Source organism: Dendrobates tinctorius, unplaced genomic scaffold, assembly GCF_039654945.1.
Source record: "Dendrobates tinctorius isolate UK_male_01 unplaced genomic scaffold, ASM3965494v1 ptg000196l, whole genome shotgun sequence".
Classification (NCBI taxonomy): domain Eukaryota; kingdom Metazoa; phylum Chordata; class Amphibia; order Anura; family Dendrobatidae; genus Dendrobates; species Dendrobates tinctorius.
Window position 1 is genome coordinate 8,095,402 of NW_027361863.1, and position 21,230 is coordinate 8,116,631.

Here is a 21,230-nt window from a genome sequence, read left to right on the forward strand (position 1 = left end):
TAAATAGTAGAAAGATTAAAAATCCTTCCCACATTTGTACCACAGTCTAGTCTTTACAGTATAATCGTCGTCACAAAATAGTCATACTCTGCCCACTCTTATAAGACCACCCTCCATCAATTGGGTAACGTGAAATTGGGGCACAGTGGTGTATATGCCTTGGGTATCAAGGCCTATGGGGGAGCAAAATGGATGGCACAACACTATCTAAGGAATGTACCACTGACTGCGGTGCCCCTCCTCCACCATAGAATCATACAGCCGGGTAGTTACCTCCCCTTCTGTCTTGCTAAATTTTCTCCCAAATTAGGTTATTTACCTTAACTTACGTAGCGCTCACTGGCATCCCAACCAGGCAAAGATTATTGACAATCTTTTATTTTAGCAAGCAATCATTTTGTTTTACATAGCACATGAATAGTCTCACTGATTTAAAAACGACAGTTATGACATGAAAGATTTCAGCATCAATAATAATTACCGAGTTATTGTAGCATCACCCTTCACATCGGGGGACCTCGATCAGCGGGAAGGGGTTTTCCTCGGTAAGCATCACAGACTAAGTGCGTCCACTTGAATCGTCTGGAAAGTCCCCACCCGCTGAGGAGGTCAGTACTTTTTATAATATTAATTGGAATGATCACGCACTGACATGCGCAGTAACTTGTTTTTTTTTTCACATTCCTCCTTTATCTCAGTTGGTTTGGTTCTCACATTCCTCCCTTCCAACTCCCACAACAATGCCTGAGCAGGTGGTTGCTTTTCACATTCCTGAGTGTGTGCTCTCCTCATGGTAGGAAAAGTTCAGATTCCGGTCACAATCCATAGTATCCAAATGGATGTTTCAATGTACTGCAATCACTACCTTATTGACTGGATGCCTATCTATACCAGTCTCTCACTCATGCATATCCCATTTGTATCACAATCGGTCCTTGATTGCAGTCTTTTAAACACCATCTTTATAGGACACCATGAGCACTTGTGGTTTCTTGCAACACATTTTGTAAGCTATATATGGACCATTAAATCGAGGCATTCAATAATACAAATTTTCTGGTACCTCCAATATCAATGGGGCCACTACATATCTACACATTACATCTGATTTGGTAACATTACATACATAAATTACTCCAGTACAATATATATCATTGCAAACCATTTTGGAGGATTGTATTGATCACGGTCCTCCACGCTTGTTCATTAAATTAAATTTGTTAGTAACATTCTGTAAATTCAGCATAATAGTGTCTATTCCAACCTGCATGTTAACTGGCTGCCATATTGTAGGCATCCGCTTATCTTGCAAAGTCAAAACATCTTCAACATCATTTATTTCAACCTTTCCAGTATTCTTGTGCACCGCATATATAGATCGGTATCTCCTTTGATTTCAGGGCTCCAGCCCAGAAAGTTCCATCAAATGCAATATTTAGAAAGTAACACCTTTGATTTGCTTCACAAATAAAATTATCTTGATTCCTGGATTTGGTCGAATTGACCCATCCCCATCCCATCATTCCTTTTCTGGTATTCGTCACCTTTTTCCCCGACGTCCGAGCGTCACTTTAAGGAACTGCCAAATTCACGATACCAAGGATTCCAAGGGTTGTCAACAGTTTTTGATTCTAAAATAAAACTAAAACAGTATTATTCCCGCAAATCACACTTCCACTCCTGGCCTCGGAACGTATTCCTTCCTGAATTCTGTAGTCAGTCAGATTCCAGGAGTCCAGGCACCGATGCTGTCCAAACACGCGAGCCCAAGGATTCCACTTAACCATATTTGAAGATTTGGAATCTATAAAATCAATAATCAACATTATTCTCTCAAATAACATTTTTCTTGTGGGATATATTCCCATTTTTCTACTCCTGGCCTCATAATTAACAGGGTATGGTCTTTGCCTATTGCTATCACTTCAGCCTCTGAAGGCGGTCCTTGGGTATTTTGAACCCAGATTTTGGCTCCCACATTAGTGATGTTAGAAGAGCCAAAACCTTTTGAGCCTCTGATCGTTAATTCTGAAGGGGCTGTTCCCTCTTGCACATCTGACAAATTTATTGGAATCAAAAGCATTTGCGCAATACGCTGTCCTTTCTCCAAAATTAGAGGCTCATTCCCCAAATTTATCATTAATACTTTGATTTCTCCTTGATAATCTGCATCTATGACTCCTCCCACCACCATGGCCCCCTTTAATGCCAAACTAGACCTAGTGGCTATCTGTCCATAGTGGTCCTTTGGAATCTGACACCCCAATCCTGTAGCTATTGGTTTTACTTTCCCCTGTGGGATCACAACAGTTTCCAATGCACTCAAATCCAAACCTGCTGAATGTGGAGTTGCTCGTTCCGGTATTCGTGCTTCTTGATCAGTTTTCCACCATATGACGGACCTTATCAGGTGTGCCTCATGTATGGTGAGATTGGGTGTAAGCATCCTCATGAGAGGAGTCATAGAGTCTGTGATAGGCCTGTTGTTAATTATCTGTAAAGCCTCACTCAAATTGTCTCTCCATTGTCCATACTGTGTATCAGATTGATTAAGTTTTCTCAATGTGCATTTTAATAATCCATTCATTCTTTCCACTAAACCTGCTGCTTGTGGATAGTAAGGTATATGATATACCCATTGTATATTGTTGTCCTGAGCATATTTTTTAATGGCATCTCCAGTGAAATGAGAACCATTATCAGTTTGAATTTGTAAGGGGACCCCATAATACTGTGTTATTATCTCTAAGGTCCGCTCTGTGCTCCATTGGGTGGCTGCTTTACACGGAAAGCCCACCATCAGTCCTGAATATGTATCTACCGCAGCTGTACAAATATATTTACATTGTCTACTCTCGGGGAGTGGCCCCACAAAGTCCATCTGCCAAATCTGGGCGGGTAATTGTCCCCTTCCTATGTGTCCCATAACAGTGTGTGGTACTTCTCTTCTTTGTGAGTATCTATGACAGATGGAGGCTGCCTCATCTGCTTGGGAATGAAACAAACATTCTAATGAGTCAACAGGGACATGTGCATCAACATAAAAAACAGCACTTTTAGTAACCTGAATTATTTCCTCAATACTCTGCCAAATCTCCTTAGCCCACACCTCTTTTCCATGAATCTGCCAATCATGTTTTTTTATCCCATGATCCAAGTAGCTAATCCATTAGCCACTGACCATGAATCAGTGTACAGATAACATTCTGAAACTTGTTCATGTTTCAAAGCCAAAAAAAAAAAAAAACATATAATTCAGCATATTGACTGCTTTTCCATTTTCTTTTCCAGTATTCCAGGAACTTTTACTGCAGTTTTTTTTTTCCAGCTACATTTTGATAATGTTCTCACTTGTCTTTTTACAACCAGGTGTTACATTCTAACACCACTTTCTGCCCTCCTACTTCTGTTATCTTTTGTTTTAACTGAGAGCATTTCTCCTGCATGTTAATCTTCCGGTCATGCATAACACGGTAAGCACTGAGCAGAATCCACATGCGCCGTCCTAAAGACACTACATCACCTGCCTTTGCAGGGATCCCCATGAGTAAACCAACAACATCATGGGTTAACTGCATCACCTGCCTTTGCAGGGAAAACCTCGAGTAACTAAACAACATCGAGGGGTTAACTGCATCACCTGCCTTTGCAGGGACACCCTCGAGTAACTTAACAACATCGAGGGGTTATCTGCATCACCTGCCTTTGCAGGGATCCCCATGAGTAAACCAACAACATCATGGGTTAACTGCATCACCTGCCTTTGCAGGGAAAACCTCGAGTAACTAAACAACATCGAGGGGTTAACTGCATCACCTGCCTTTGCAGGGACACCCTCGAGTAACTAAACAACATCGAGGGGTTAACTGCATCACCTGCCTTTGCAGGGACACCCTCGAGTAACTTAACAATATCGAGGGGTTAACTGCATCACCTGCCTTTGCAGGGATCCCCATGAGTACACTAACAACATCATGGGGCTCTGAGCCCTTGAGCTTATTATCCTATGCCTCTGCAAGTCCACTACTCCCCAATTCCTGCGCTATTATATCATACAGAGCTTCGGTCCAGCCAGGAACCTCCGGTTTTTCCTCAACTTTTCTTTATTACTTCGCCTGAACATTGTAACAAAAATTTGGCAAAATGCCAAATGCTGATTTTTTTTGTACAAAGAAACCTTAACTAATATTCCGTATTTTGACAAAAATAGAATTTCAAAATTATATTCAGGCAAAAAGTTATTTAGGATTTTCCAAAATTGGCTTTCTGCCAAATAGACGCAACCTATCACAACTTTACAATTATCACTTCTCCAGACTATAGAACATACCAAAAACCTTCCTAGTTACAACTACAAAAATCTTTTTACTCAAAAGCCTGAAATTTGAAAAATCCTGCCGACTACGCCAATTTATGTCTTGCTAAATTTTCTCCCAAATTAGGTTATTTACCTTAACTTACGTAGCGCTCACTGGCATCCCAACCAGGCAAAGATTATTGACAATCTTTTATTTTAGCAAGCAATCATTCTGTTTTACATAGTACATGAATAGTCTCACTGATTTAAAAACGACAGTTATGACATGAAAGATTTCAGCATCAATAATAATTACCGAGTTATTGTAGCATCACCCTTCACACCGGGGGACCTCGATCAGCGGGAAGGGGTTTTCCTCGGTAAGCATCACAGACTAAGTGCGTCCACTTGAATCATCTGGAAAGTCCCCACCCGCTGAGGAGGTCAGTACTTTTTATAATATTAATTGGAATGATCACGCACTGACATGCGCAGTAACTTGTTTTTTTTTCACATTCCTCCTTTATCTCAGTTGGTTTGGTTCTCACATTCCTCCCTTCCAACTCCCACAACAATGCCTGAGCAGGTGGTTGCTTTTCACATTCCTGAGTGTGTGCTCTCCTCATGGTAGGAAAAGTTCAGATTCCGGTCACAATCCATAGTATCCAAATGGATGTTTCAATGTACTGCAATCACTACCTTATTGACTGGATGCCTATCTATACCAGTCTCTCACTCATGCATATCCCATTTGTATCACACCTTCTCACCCCTCTTTCATTCTTTGGTGGTGGTGGTTTTGCCCGTATTACACGGGTCAATGGCGTTTTAGACATTCCAGCCCCTCCCCCTGGCAATACCTGGGTATTTAAGGGCAGTGGCAGTGAGGATCCTCCTCTTCCCCTTTTGGGTCCTGGAGGTGCTCATCTACGCTGTCTGGTGAAGAGATAGAGAGCGAGAGAGATGGATGATCCCATGCTGGATTTGCTGTGTGCCAGGGCATCGCAGGAGGGTGAACAATGGGTGCAGGCCCTGATTTCAGGGCTTAGTGCCTATCTCCCAACTCCTGCTGCCACGTTGTCAGGAGGCCAGCAGTCCGCGAGGCGTTCCCGCCCTCTTGCCCATTTCAGCCCTTCCCATTACCCCTTCTGCTTTCCTGGGCGTGTGTTCACGCGGGCGTAGGGAAAGCAGAGTGTCCTCATCTTTCCCAGCTTCGGCTGCCATGGCTCCGCCCCCTGTGAGTCATGGCATCGTGGCTCTGCCCCTGCGCGTCAGCACTATAGCTCAGCCCCCCGTTATGGCGCTGGTTGTACAGCCAGCAGCTGCTGTGGATCCCGCTGCAGTTTCCGGGTGCTTGGGTGTGCGCTCGGCAGACAGGGAGGACCAGGTTACTCTTCCCCTGGCTGCGCTCTCTGCTCCGCTGCCTGCCGAGTCTGTGGCTGTACACTCGGGCCGGACAGAGTGTGGCTCTGCCCACTTTATCACAGCCCAGCCTCCCCTCACAGGACCGCATGCAAAGCAGGGCAGACGCCATTACTGAGCCACCAACAGTAACCCCTTCACCACTGCTATATTATGTGCAGCCCACATATAGCTCACAGATGGGGGCAAGAGGCAGTACCTCAGCCTCCTCGGAGGATACACCTGAGCCTGCGTCAGTAGGCTTGCAGCAACCTCTTAGTGTGCCCCCTCCCTTGCCTGAGCATGCTGTTTCTGGCACGGCTGCTGTCTGTAATGTGGTTTCAGGGGTCGCTTTGGCTCCTGCTGTGCCTCAAGGGGCGGCTCCTGTTCCTGCTACTGCTACTTCTAATGAGGTTGAACCAAATAGGTGTAGTCGCCATGGTTCCAGTGGGTCCTCATCAGATTCATCCCATCGCCATCATCATTACGGACGCCGCTCCTCACACCGACGTATCAGGCGTTCCACGCATTCACGTCGGAGGTCTAGATCTCACAGGTGGGGTCGTATATCACGGTCCTCAAGATGGCGCGCTCCGTCAACTTCGGAGTCTTCCAGCGCATCGGCGAGTCCCAATTATCGGCATCATTCTCGTGGCAAGAGATGGGAGCTGAGAGATACTGCCAGGGCATCCAGCCTGGCCCTCACTCATCCACATGTCAGTCCAGGTGCCGGAGTTCCTCCTTCAAGTGGAGTACCTCCTCCTGCGGCTGAAGTGGGTGAGTGCAACTTTTCTTTTGCAGGAAAAATGGATGATTCTGAGTTGTTACTGGCCCTTAGGGCTTTGATTGAGCAATTTTCAACACCAGTTGGTAATACACAAGTGAAGCAAAGGTTCTCGGAAAGTAGAGTTGAGACACCGTTAGCCAGTATATTTTAAAATTCCCTTTATTGTGGTATCAGTCCTCTTGGTTCTAACTTAGATAGTGAAACAAAAGAGAAAATAGGGTCAAATGATTATATAGATATATGGTCTTTAGTATCGGTTGAACAACATATGGTCGATAAGGAAAGGCGTTTAACTGATAGGCCTTTCGATAGAAGCAGGCAGAAGGTCACAAAAACCATGAATAATTGGTTACAGGCTTTTTGCGGTTTTGGGCTGTGTCATGGGCCAAAAACATCCGGAACGGTGTTCTGATTTGTTCATTTACCAGGACATGATTTACACTTCTTACAAAGCAAATGGCGATTCTGCCTGGTGGCGCTACGATGAGGAGTTCCAGAGGCGGCTGGCCCTACAGCCTGAAATAGGTTGGGGGGTTAAGGCTACGGATGTGTGGATCAGGTTAATGCTTTCTCAAAAACAGTCCCCCTTTCCAACAGCGGCCACTAGTCACCCCTCATCAGCAGGTCACAGTGGTCGTCCGTAGACCGGGAGCCTGCTGGTTATTCAATGAAGGACACTGCGATTTCTTTGGTTTATGCAAATATAAACATGAATGCTCCTCCTGCGGAGGAGCTCACCCGGAGGCACGCTGTCCCTGCCCCAGGAGCAAATTGCCAGTCAAGCCTGCCTCTAGTGAAAGCAGGGATCATAAGGACCCCGGTGAGCGTATCCGCTATGGGCCCGTGGTTAGACCAGTACCCCAATAAAGACACGGCGGGGCAAATTCGATTCGGTTTTTCATATGGGTTTTTTATTCCTTTCAAATTTACTAGGTCCCCTTCGTTTGCTGCTAATTTGAAATCAGCTCGGGACCACCCTGAAGTTTTACGCGAGAAGATCGTCAAAGAAGTGAAGTTAGGCAGGATTGCGGGCCCATTCAACACTCCTCCTTTTTGGAACTTTAGTCTCCCCTTTGGGTTTGGTTCCAAAAAAGGAACCTGGCACTTTTCGTCTTATACACCATCTATCCCACCCCAAGGGTGAGTCTGTCAATGATGGAATCTCTTCGGAGGACACATTGGTATCGTACGTTTCATTTGACAGGGCGGTAGCCTTGGTTCGCCAGGCTGGCACTGGTGCCCTCCTGGCAAAGTCTGATATCGAGTCCGCCTTCCGTCTCTTACCAGTTCACCCTGACTGTTTTCATCTGTTGGGATGCCAGGTGGATGATGGTTATCATTACGACATGTGCCTCCCGATGGGTTGTTCCATATCTTGTTATGATTTTGAACTCTTCAGTTCCTTTTTGGATTGGGTTGTCAGATAGGCAACGGGTTTCAGGTCTGTCACACACTACTTGGACGATTTTCTGTTTGTGGGGCCAAAAGATTCAGCCGTGTGTTCTCAGTTATTGAATTTTTTCAAGGAGATTGCTCATTTTGGGGTCCCGTTATCTGAAGAAAAAACTGTCGGTCCAGTTACGACCCTGTCGTTCTTAGGTATTGAAATTGACACCGTGAACATGATCTATCGTTTACCTGTTGAAATAGTGAAAAAACTGTTGGACATAATTGTCGGAGTCCCGTGTAGGACTACACGGGATCCTCCTTGGCTGTTTCAACAAAAGAAGCAATGGAATGGTGAGGCTAAGTAGGCTGGCTTGCCTGCAGATGTTGCAAGGGCATTTGGCTACTGGCCATTGTGAGTTTTAAAAGTGCTTCCTTTTATTGTTATTGTTATGTATATATTTATATAAAAGAAATTAAAAGCTGTGACCCTCACCCAGCAATTACTTGTGTTTGTCTCATTACTATAAGGTAGTTTTGGGAAGGGGAGGGTGAGAGATATGATTGGGATTTTGGTTGGGGGGTCACTGCAGTCTGGATGGCACATTACTGTCTAAGGCAGGAGTCCCCAACCGCCGGGCCGCTGCAGTGCCCTTGCCGGTCCGCAGACACAAGGGGAGCCAGGGGTGGTCAGTGGCATAGCGGGGGCGGCGCGCAGCAATTCTTAGACTGCCCTCATGTGTAACGGCGGTCAGGGAGCGATCCAAGCAGCTCTGCTGCCTGCAAGAGGGAATAGCAGGAGCGGAGCTGCAAGGACCCGTCCAGCTTCCTGCCCGCCGCGCGCGCTTCCTGTCTCTGACTGACAGAGAGGAGCGCGCCGTGGCCGCTGCTGTGTCAGAGCGAGGAAGCGCGGGCGATGCTGCGGACAGGTGAGAGGAGAGAGGTGGTGTCTGTGTGTGTGTGTATATATAATGTGTGTGTGTGTATGTCTGTGTGTGTGTGTGTGTATGTCTGTCTGTGTATATGTATGTCTGTGTGTGTATGTATGTATGTGTGTTTGTCTGTGTTTGTGTAGGTTAACCTGGCCCTGGAGGAGATGGGGACATGAGGAGAAGACCGTGATGGGGAGAGAAGGCCATGATGCCTGGGGTGATGGGAGAAGGCCATGAGGGGGTAATGGGAGAAGGCAATGATGGGGGTGATGGAGAGAAGGCAATGATGGGAGTGATTGGGAGAAGGCAATGATGGGAGTGATGGGGTGAAGGCAATGATGGGGAGAAGGGAGTGATGGGGTGAAGGCAATGATAGGGAGAAGGGAGTGATGGGGTGAAGGCAATGTTGGGGTGATGGAGCAGGCAAGGATGGAGCACTCATTCAAAACCTATGGTGAGTTGAGTAACATTATAAATGTTATTTAGTTATAAGTATGCACTGCTACACTACAACTGCGTCCATAGCCCCACCCCCTTATGACCAAAGCCCCGCCCCTGCCACACCTCCATCCCCGCCCTGCCGGGCCATGGAAGAATGGTCTTGCTTGAAACCGGTCGCTGGTGCAAAAAAGGTTGGGGACCACAGGTCTAAGGAATATGCCACTGACTCCTCCACCACAGAATCATACAGCCGGGTAGTTGCCTCCCCTTCTCCCCCCTCTTTCATTCTTTGTTGGTGGTGGTTTTGCCCATATTACACAGGCCAATGGCGTATTAGATATTCCAGCCCCTCCCCCTGGCAATACCTGAGTATTTAAGGGCAGTGGCAGTGAGACTCCTCCTCTTCCCCTTTTGGGTCCCGGAGGTGCTCGTCCCACCCTCCCTCCCTTTTTTGTAAGAGTAATTAATACTTGTTTTGCTACAGATGCAAAGTCACAGCGGCTGTTTCAACAAAGGAAGCAATGGAATGGTGAGGCTAAGTAGGCTGACTTGCCTGCAGATGTTGCAAGGGCACTTGGCTACTAGCTGTTGTGAGTTTTAAAAGTGCTTCCTTTTATTGCTATTGTTATATACATATTTATATAAAAGAAATTAAAAGCTGTGACCCTCACTGCAGTCTTGCCTCCCCATCTGTGAAATCATCCAGGACTTTCTTGGAGCAGCAGCCAGGAGAATTGGGTGCCCCCTGTGCTCTGCGGCCGGCAAAATGGCAAAGCTCTCAGGCTAACAAAGTTGGTTTTGCCATCTCAGTCATGGCCTAGGCAGTGCACAGCGGATGAAGACATACTCATTTCGGCTGTTGTACTCTGCATTGGTAGTGACAGCGTTGGATCATTGCACTACACTGTGCTTTCCTGCAGCTCCGTGCCTCTCCTCTTGCTTGTAATTTTGTGAGAAGAGAGACAGTGACCTCTTCAAAGAGCTTTACCAAATGAAAAAAAAGTTCCCTGTAAAATAAAACATTAGCTTTTTAATGAATTATAAGTTCTAGGGCAAGGGATAGTGATAAGGTAAGGACTAGGACTAGGGTTAGGGCTAGTGACAAAAGTAGGGCTGGCTAGGACATGGGTTAGGTCAAGGGTTAGGGGTATTGATAAGGGTAGGGCAAGGACTAGTGTTAGGGTGAGGGAAAAGGCTAATGATAAGGGTAGAGTTAGGGCAAAGGTTAGGGCTAGTGATAAGGGTAGGACTAGGGTTAGAGTGAAGGTAAGATTTAATAAGGGTAGGGCTAGGACTAGGGTTAGGGCTAGTGATAAGAGTAGGGCTAGGACTAACGTTAGTGTGAGGGTTAGAGGTAATGAAAAGGGTAAGGCAAGGACTAGAGTTAGGGCTAGGGCTAGTGATAAGTGTAGGGCTAGGACTAGGGATAGGGTTAGTGAATAGAGTAGGGCTAGGACTAACATCAGTGTGGGGGTTAGGGGTAATGATAAGGGTAAGGCAAGGACTAGGGATAGGGTTAGTGATAAGGGTAGGGTTAGGTCAAGGGTTAGGGCTATTGAAACGGGTGGGACTAGGGTTAGGGTGAGGGTAAGGGCTAGTGATAAGGGTGGAACTAGGGTTAGGGAGAAGACAAGATTTAATGATAAGGGTAGGGCTCAGAATAGGGTTTGGGCTAGTGATAAGGGAAGGGTTAGGATTAGGGTTAGGACACGGATTAGGGCTACTAATAATAGTAAAGCTAGGACTAGGGTTAGGGCTAGTGATAAGGGTAGGGCTAGGATTAGGGTTAGGGCAAGGGTTACAGCTATTGATATGGGTAGGACTAGGGTTAGGGCGAGGGTTAGGGCTAGTGATCAAAGTAGTGCTAGGACTAAGGGTTAGGGAGAGGGTTAGAGCTATTGATAAGGGTAGGGTTAAGACTAGGGTTAGGGCTAGTGATAAGGATAGGACTAGGGTTAGCGGAAGGGCTACAATAATGTATAACATTTTATTTTTAAAATTTTACATCAGATTTCAGCAATCAACAGTATAAAACTAGAAAACCAAAAGGCAAACTATAGGGCTTTGTGAACTGGTGGACACTGCTTTTCATGTGTATTAGTACAGAGAGACGGGTCTTCAATTCAGAGCATACAAACCACTGGACAGTTGCAGGAGCAAGACATACTGGGGTGTGATGGAAGGATATTTCAGCTCCGATAGTGCTGATAGAACACGGATGAATAGATTCTCCACTGGCTTCCCAGGCCCCACCAGTCTCCTCTTCACTTTAGACCTTGACGCATTTTGTGATGTCATGACATCATGATGTACACCACCCCCACGTGATCAAGAATTTGCACTGGAAGAGTAAAGAGGATATCTGCGCCCGGACAGAGCGGGGACCTAGGGAGCCAGTAGAGGATTACTAGAAAGGGGCTAGGTGTGTACAACTTATTATTAATCCCTTCCAGGCCCATTTATCATGATACTTCAAAGCATAATTTACAGTTATATTTTTGTGCACGCCTTGCGACATTATTTTATTTTCCGCCACTCTCATCAGTTTTTTTTCCTGGGACTTAGCAGATGCGTGTGGGACAAATTTAGGATAATTTACACCAAGAATTGGCATTAATTACAATGCAAATTACACCGTCTTATTATTTTTTGGGTGAAATATTATTTGACGGGGAGGAGGACTCTGCTTCTCATACACATTACCGGCGCAGACACACACCAGATATCAAGAAGCTGCTGATATGATAGCGAGGATGTTCTGTAGTCATTTTTTATTCTTTTCCCAAGTTGCTTGTTCACTCACTTATTTATCATCGTTCACGAACAAGGTATGTCAGTAGATAAAGCAGAAAGCATTCCTTCCTCCCAGAGGTGATGTTCAGCGCTTGTTTAATATGACGACTTTATGATTATTCAGTCATTCCCGCATTCCACTTTTATATCTCTGTAATTACCATTGCATTCTTCATTAAGTTCTATAAAAAAAAAGTTTCTTGATTATTCCGGTTTTTAAGGTAGAAGTTATGTGATACTTTGCTAAGCTGCAAAATTGTAATTAAAGGGGTTTCTCAAGATAAAACTTTTTCGCTTATCCATGGGTGCCCGAGTGCTGTACTCTGCTATCTGCAACAGCCCCATAGACAATGAATGTCCATGCTCGACCTCTGTTCCATTTATTCTCAAGATTAATTGGGGTCCTAGTAGTCAGGGCTTGGTAAAAGCCACTTTAACAATTAAATCAGGCTGAGATACCTGACTGAGATACCAACATAATGAGGTACCTAACTGAAGCATGACTGATATCTACATCTGGCACCTGCACCGAATATCTGTCTAGTTACTGGGTTTATTAAAGGGAAACTATCAGCATATAATCTGAGAGAAACATAATATAGGGCAAGAAAGCCTGATTCCAGCGAGGTATTACTTACTGAGCTGCTTGGTGTAGTTTTGATAGAATATCTATTTCCTCTGCTGTAGATGTAGCAGCAGTCAAAATGCTGAGCTGCGTATAACCCCGCCCACACCCCTGATTGGCAGCTTCCTGTGAACACTGTACATTGTCATCCAATCAGTAGTGGGGGGCGGGTTACCACAGATTAACCTGACTGTTCTGCACATGTCATCTAGTCCTGCAGTGATAATCTTCTGCTGATTAAAATACTGATTGTATTGAAACTACGATACACAGCCTAGTAAGTGACACATCCCTGGAATTAGGTTTTATTGTCCTAAATTATGCTGCTCTCAGATTAAACAACAAAAACCTACTGACAGATTCCCTGTAAGTTTCTAATGGGGAAATAAAATACGGCCCTGTCTTCAAAGTAGGGTTTCTTTGGCCACCAGAGGAGAGGACTTTAAGGTCCCACCTTTAAGACTATACAGCACAGGAACTATCACCAGTATAATATTAATACTAATGAAATCTCATCCCCGCCTTGAGATGCTCCTCACTCAAAATACTTTCATCATATTGCTGGGAATTATATTTCTCTTCACTTTGAAGTTTGTTCATTGATAATAATTAAAAATAAACTATTTACATCTCTATTTTTCAAAGCTTCGTACTTCGTAGCATTTTTTCCATGCCATATAATTTTTTGCATAATATATATATATATATATATATATATATTTCCCGATTTCCAAAGTTCCTTTTGTTAGGCTACTTTCAGACATCCATCTTTTGTGTTCCGGCGCCGTGCGGTGAAAAGCCGTACTGCCGGATGCGGCGTGCAGTGCTGACACCAGATGTATGTGCACGGACGGATACGGTGTCGTGAAGATTTAAAGGAGCCAGACCGCAAAGAGGGCGAGAGACGCAGACAGGTATGATGATCCGGGGGACAGGAGGAGAGAGAGAGAGAGCGATCCGGGGGACGAGAGGAGAGAGAGATCCGGTGGACGGGAGAAGAGAGAGAGATCCGGGGGACGGGAGGAGAGAGAGAGAGATCTGGGGGACGGGAGGAGAGAGAGAGATCCGATGGACGGGAGAAGAGAGAGAGAGATCCAGGGGACGGGAGAAGAGAGAGAGATCTGGGGGACGGGAGGAGAGAGAGAGAGATCTGGGGGACGGGAGGAGAGAGAGAGAGCGATCCGGGGGACGAGAGGAGAGAGAGATCCGGTGGACGGGAGAAGAGAGAGAGATCCGGGGGACAGGAGGAGAGAGAGAGAGATCTGGGGGACGGGAGGACAGAGAGAGATCCAATGGACGGGAGAAGAGAGAGAGAGATCCGGGGGACGGGAGAAGAGAGAGAGATCTGAGGGACGGGAGGAGAGAGAGAGATCTGGGGGAAGGAGGGAGAGAGAGAGACTTTTTCCTGTAGATGGCAGTCACTTATGGGGTTAAATCACAAAGTGTCCGGGCATGCGCTGTTCGGAAAACCGTTCCGGCGCTGTCAAAAAACGTTCCAGGGAACGTTTTTTGCAGACGCCGGACGGTGCATTTTTACCGTCTCCGGCAGAAACCTGACACGCCGCATGCCCATCCGGCACGATGCGGTGATAATAACAGCCAATGAGGAAAAAAATGGATCCGGTGCCAACCGGCGCCGGATCAGGTTTTTTACATTTTCGCCGCATCGTGCCGGATTCCAGAAGACGGATGTGTGAAAGTAGCCTTAAAGAAGCGTTAGTGCGACCACTGCTCATTTCACAAAGTAGAATTTCACACTCACCATCCTCTTCTGGGCATGTGGGGGTCTCAGTGGCAGGACCCTCAGCAACTATATGTTTTTCATCTCGCCTGTGTATATATTTTTGTTATAGGATAACCCTTTAAATCAGAACAATTTCTCGATTTTTCACTTCTTTTGCTCATTAGTCTGGTGAAATTCCACAAAATGTTTCCAGGTTATCAGACTTTATAGATGATCAGTCGCTGGATTAATATCAGTTTGCAGTCTCTTCCACACTTGTTCAGGGCACAAGTATGATACAAGTCTGGCTGTGACAGTAGGGTTCTATGAATAGTAATGGTTAAATAGAAGGCGCGGTGATGCACACCGCTGAGGGATTTCAGCCACCCGACATCAGTGATGCACCGAGAGACAAATGCAATGGAATCAATAAAGTGTTTTTCGCATGATGCATGCAGTCGATGTGAGCAGCATGTAATTGATTTTGATAGCACTGACCGCTAGGAGATTATTACGTCTTAGCATCGGCAGAGTTGTCAATACCTGAAAGCAATTTCCAGGACATTTCAGATTCCAAAGTGTAGCGACCATGACGGGAAATAGATGTATAAAAGTGTCTTCTATTTTTCCCTTTGCTTTTCATTCTTTTCTGTCTTTATAATGAACCAGAGGAGGACTTATATTGGCCGACACGCACCCATTCTGTTTCCACCCTTTCCCCGTTGTGGTATATATAGACTTGCAGTGCTTAGAGGTGTTGGTCCCATTGAAATGTATGGAGCAATTCCACACCCGACCAATAGGCAGGAGTTACCCTATTTCTGTAAGAAAATATCTAGCGCCCCCAGGAGTATGGTCGCCAAGTGGCATTACCTTCCTCCTATGGAGTGTGATGTCATGCTCGGAAGCAATGAAAGGATCTCTCTGTCAGGTAAATCCAGCACACAGCACAGTTCCCACTCCAGGCCAGCAGAGGGAGCTCTGAACCAAACTGCTGAGGAGCTGCTCTCTGGGGCCAGGAAAGGGAAGTTAGTTCAGTTCTGTGGAGAGAGGAGCTGGAGGATTGAGCAGAATTCAGGCTCACTTCTAGCTGTGGCGCATGGTCCGGAGTCCGGTATCCGAGGTTGTATGGATGCTGATGGTCCTGCAGCAGAAACCGGAGGAACAGAAGGCTGCAAATGCTCTGTTCCCAGCTAAGACTTCGGAGGCACAGCAGCAACTTGTGTGAGCCAGAAAAAGGAGGCTACAGCTGTCTGCCATACGAGGGGAGTTCTAAAAGAGAGCAAGCAAGAGGAACTTCAGTGTTACTCAGTACTGCAAGTGCCTCAGATAAGCGCTAGAAAGGAGACTACACAACCCATCTGCATAGAGAGATTCCTGAGTTGCTCCCAGGCTGGCCAACTCCTGTTCCATCTGATATCTGGATCCTGGACTGCACTTACAAAGCAAAGTAAAAAGGTGAAGGAAACTGCACCCTATTGTGTCATTGCCTTCTTCCTGCAACCCCTGCAGCACTGCTATATCTCTGTGTCTTAAGGTACTGTCACACTTAGTGATGTACCAGCGATCCCGACCAGCGATATGACGCGGTCAGGATCGCTGGTGCATCGCTAAGTGGTCGCTAGTGAGCTGCCACACAGGCAGATCTCACCAGCGACATCGCTGGGGTCGGCAGTCGCTACTTACCTGTCAGACGAGGCGATCCTGACATCCTCCACCCTCAACCACGCGTCGCTCGTCGTCACAGCAGGAAGCTCACGACGAGAAACGGCCCAGGACGTTCTCGCGCGATCAGCGATGAGCAGCGGGGGAGCGGTCGGAGGTAAGTATCAGACATAGCGATATCGCTAGCAATATCGCTTAGTGTGACAGGCCCTTAACACTGCACCCTCTTCCTCAACACCTATCATTACTGCCCCGGGACTACAGTTCTACCTGTGGGGAGCTATCACATCTTGCTGCCTTATACCATCTGTCCCAGAGGATCTGCCTGCAGCGTCGGCTTAACCCCTTCATTGCCAAGCACCACAGGTGGCGTCACCTATCATCCACCTATAAACTTTATTCAGCCACGTTTCACCCCTTTTACATGGATGCCCAGGGCCACGGACCGGGTCACCGCCACTGTGACACATCCCTCTGAGACACCGGCCCAGTACCGAGTAACCCCACTGCCCTGGCGGGCGATCCAAATACATACATTTTTCTAACCAAATAGAACCCTTTTAAAGGGGTTGTCCACCACTTCCAGTGAGTTAAAAATTGTCTTGTGGTGGTCTTAATATAAAAACAACCACATACTCATCTACTGGATCCCTGCCTCTGCTCTGCGATGGACCCTTTGTGGTCCTAACAGAAAAAGAAAACAGCCGGGGTCCCCTGCTGATATAATGACGATGTCTACCGGTGAGGGCCATTAGGTGACTGTGACAGCCAATCAGAGTCCACTGATTGTCTGCAGCGGTCATGTTTCATATGAGTTGGAAGAAAGAGCCTGGAAACTGTTTCATCTATCTTGGATGGAACATGACTGCTACAACTAATCTAAGCCAGATGAAAAAGTCTCCTGGCTTTATCTTCCAGCTTCGATAAAACATGTCCACTTGGGCCAATCAGTGGACTGTGATTGGCTGCAGCATTCACTTGACCACCATGAATGTACTTTTAAACTAAATAAAAGTGGTGGACAACCCCTTAGATCCCTCAAAGAATTATTCCCAAGTTATTAAATTGCTTTATTTAGTTAGCATGAAAATAAGAAAGTTTACAATTGACTTGCTTTTTCTATCTGCAGTCATTCTCTTGCAATGAAAGCTTTTATCTTGCATAGTGTTCAGCTGGTTTCCATGGAGCCGGACCATCAATGCCTTCCCAAACCATCACCGGACAGTGGATGGTGGTTACATCCTAGAAGAGAAGTTAACTCTTAACATTCCACCCACTTCTTTCCAGTTCATTGATTTCTATATAGCAGTTGTCTCATTATCTCCCTCTAAGCTTCTGACAAGCTGCTGTTATAAATCTTGCAAAATTACCTGTCCTCATTATCAACTGCTCCCAGAGCAGTTCTCTTAATCACTGCTCTAACTGTCCGGAACTGTGAGCTTGTTTAAATGCCCTGATGTCACTGATTCCATTTACATATGTAGATACCAGTGCACACTCAAAAACAAACTGATATCTAAATGTGTTACAGCAGAACTTGTGCTGAGCTTTATAGCTCTACTAATACAGTTCTTTTCTCCAGAGCTGTCACTCAAGAAGGAAGAAGAGGAGAGCCCGGCCTGCCTGAAACCAGAAAGTGAAAGACTGGAGAGCTGTGTCCTGCTCAAAATACACTTGAAAATACTGTTTTAAAGACACAGCTCTTTTAGGCCTTGAGAACACCACTTTTTGTGTTTTGTTTTTTTCCTTTTATAATCACTGTGTTAAAAGAGCCCCAGCTGTTCGTTAACATAGCCATAGTATTGCTTGTGGTATTTTTTAATAATATTAATATATTAATCTGGATTACATCTCATTTGTTGTAAAACTAGTATTTTGTTCAAGGGGGATGGGGAAAAAGCACCAATTCTGCAAATTTTTGATATTCTTTTCTTTTCTATTTTTTTACAGTGTACTTAATGCAGTAAAAGAGACATTATACCACAGATCAGCACCATGATGGTGACACTAAATTAATATATTTTTCTTTTAATATTTTCCTGCGTTATATTAATTTTTTCAAAAATTGTTTTTGTATTGCCATATTCTGACAGCTTTACCTTTTCTACATTAGCGTCAGTGGAGATGTACGACTGCTTGTTTGGATGAGATGAAGTCTTCATTGCTGCCATTTTGGCATACATATGATTTTTTTAAATTCCTTTTTATTCCACTTTTTGGGATGTTGATAAATAAAAAAAAACAGTCCGCCCAGTATTGTTACTTTTTTTCAGATTTTTTAAATTTTTCTTTTTACTTTTTATTTTAGCCCCAATAGGAGACTTGAATTTAAATAAGTTTGATCACTTATATAATATATTGCAAAACTTATATCCTGCCATGACAGACAATACATTATGGGGGAGAGCGGTGGGCTGACAGAGGGAGCTCCTACCTTTTGTCTCTCCACTTAGATGCCCCTGTTTCTTAACAGCAGCATGTAATGGGTTTAACTGTTTGATTGCCTTTATCACTGCTTCCTGCAGATTTAGCTAGAGCCCGGCTAGATATGGTAAAACTTTGGTTCCAGTCTACACACAAGCAGTTTTATATTAAAGATGACCTGTTACTTGCCATAAATATGCAATGTTTTTATTTGGTATAAATCCCGCTGTTCTCCTGAATCCGGCGTTGTTTTTCTTTTGTTCCTGCGCCTCTCCATTCCAGAGATATGGCCTCCTCTTAATTTTATATAAATCTAGCCCTTTTTAGCAAAGTGGGCGTGGTCTTCAACTTCTCTCTGTGGGTGTGTTACGAGGGCCACTCCCAGTTGGTTAAAAGACACATACAAGGAAGAAGTGACCACATCTCAGGAACAGAGAGGCGCAGAAACAAAAGACAAACATGGCCGGATTCAGGAGAACAGCAGTATTTACACCAGATGATAAAAATGACAAGTAACATGTCCTCTTTAACCCCTTAACCCCCAAGGGTGGTTTGCACGTTCATGACCGGGCCAATTTTTACAATTCTGACCACTGTCCCTTTATAAGGTAATAACTCTGAAACGCTTCCATGGATCCCGGTGACTCAGACATTGTTTTCTCGTGACATATTGTAGTTCATGTTAGTGGTAAAATTTCATTCAAATAACTTGCGTTTATTTGTGAAAAAATGGAAATTTGGCGAAAATTTTGAAAATTTCGCAATTTTCCAACTTTGAATTTTTATGCCCTTAAATCACAGAGATATGGCACACAAAAAACTTAATAAGTAACATTTCCCACATATTTACTTTACATCAGCACAATTTTGGAGCCAAAATTTTTTTTTGTTAGGAAGTTATAAGGGTTAAAAGTTGACCAGCGATTTCTCATTTTTGCAACACCATTTTATTTTTACGGACCACATCACATTTGAAGCCACTTTGAGGGGTCTATATGATAGAAAATACCCAAAAGTGACACCATTCTAAAAACTGCACCCCTTAAGGTGCTCAAAACCACATTCAAGAAGTTTATTAACCCTTCAGGTGCTTCACAGGAATTTTTTGAATATTTAAAAAAAAAAATGAACATTTAACTTTTTTCACAAAAAAAATATTTCAGGTTCAATTTTTTTTATTTTACCAAGGGTAACAGGAGATATTGGACTGCAAAAGTTATTGCGCAGTTTGTCCTGAGTACGGTGATACCTGATACGTGTGGGGAACCACTGTTTCGGCGCATGGCAGAGCTCAGAATGGAAGGAGCGCCGTTTGACTTTTTCAATGCAAAATTGGCTGGAATTCAGATCGGACGCCATGTCACGTTTGGAGAGCCCCTGATGTACCTAAACAGTGGAAACCTCCCACAAGTGACCCCATTTTCGAAACTAGACCCCCCCAAGGAACTTATCTAGATATGTGGTGAGAACTTCGAACCCCCCAGTGCTTCACAGAAGTTTATAACGACCGGGCGTGAAAATAAAAAAATCGTATTTTTTCCACAAACATGATCTTTTAGTCCCCATTTTTTTATTTTCCCAAGGGTAACAGGAGAAATTGGACCCCAAAAGTTGTTGTCCAATTTGTCATGAGTACGCTGATACCCCATATGTGGGAGAAAACTACTGTATGGGCACACGTCGGGGCTCGGAAGGGAAGTAGTGACGTTTTGGAATGCAGACTTTGATGGAATGCTCTGCGGGAGTCATGTTGCCTTTGGAGAGGCCCTAATGTACCTAAATAGTGGAAACTCCCCACAAATGACCCCATTTTGGAAACTTGACCCCCTAAGGAACTTATCTAGATGTGTGGTGAGCACTTTGAACCCCCAAGTGCTTCACAGAAGTTTATAACGCCCGGGCGTGAAAATAAAAAAAATCATTTTTTTTCCACAAAAATGATATTTTTGTCCCCAATTTTTTATTTTCCTAAGGGTAACAGGAGAAATTGGACCCCAAAAGTTGTTTTGCAATTTGTCCTGAATAGGCTGATACCCCATATGTGGGGGTAAACCACTGTTTGGGCGCATGGCAGAGCTTGGAAGGGAAGGACCACCATTTGACTTTTTCAGCGCAGAATTGGCTGGAATTGAGATCAGACGCCATGTTGCATTTGGAGAGCACCTGATGTGCCCAAACAGTGGAAACCCCCAATTCTATCTCCAACCCTAACCCCAACACACCCCTAACCCTAATCTCAGCCCTAACCCTAGTGGGAAAATGGAAATAAATACATTTTCTTTTAATTTTATTATTTTTCCCTAACTAAGGGGGTGATAACTATTTATGGCGGTTTTTATGTTTGGCAGCTGTCATACGCTAACAGATGCTTTTTATTGTAAAAATAGCTTTTGCATCACCACATATTGAGAGCTATAATTTTTCCGTATTTTGACCCACAGAGTCATGTGAGGTCTTATTTTTTGTGGGACGAGCTGACGTTTTTATTGGTATCATTTTCGGGCACGTGACATTTTTTGATCACTTTTTATTCCGATTTTTGGGACGCAGAATGAACAAAAACCAGCGTTTCATGAATTTCTTTTGGGTGGTGCGTTTACACCGTTCCGCCTGCGGTAAAATTGATAAAGCGGTTTTATTCTTCGGGTGAGTACAGTTACAGCGATACCTCGTTTAGGTCGGTTTTTTATGTTTAGGCGCTTTTATGCAATGAAAACAATTTTATATAAAAAATAATTATTTTTGCATCGCTTTAT

The 21,230-nt window shown here is 44.6% G+C and overlaps 1 long non-coding RNA gene across 1 annotated transcript; it reads right to left on the minus strand.

The window, feature by feature from the left end:
- Positions 1-360: 360 nt before the first annotated feature.
- LOC141056152 (uncharacterized) lies at positions 361-4,920 on the minus strand. The gene is made up of 2 exons (XR_012221584.1): positions 4,614-4,920; positions 361-1,804 (listed from the first exon to the last, which is right to left on the minus strand). It is a non-coding gene; the product is annotated as an uncharacterized lncRNA (long non-coding RNA).
- Between the last annotated feature and the right edge of the window lie 16,310 nt (positions 4,921-21,230).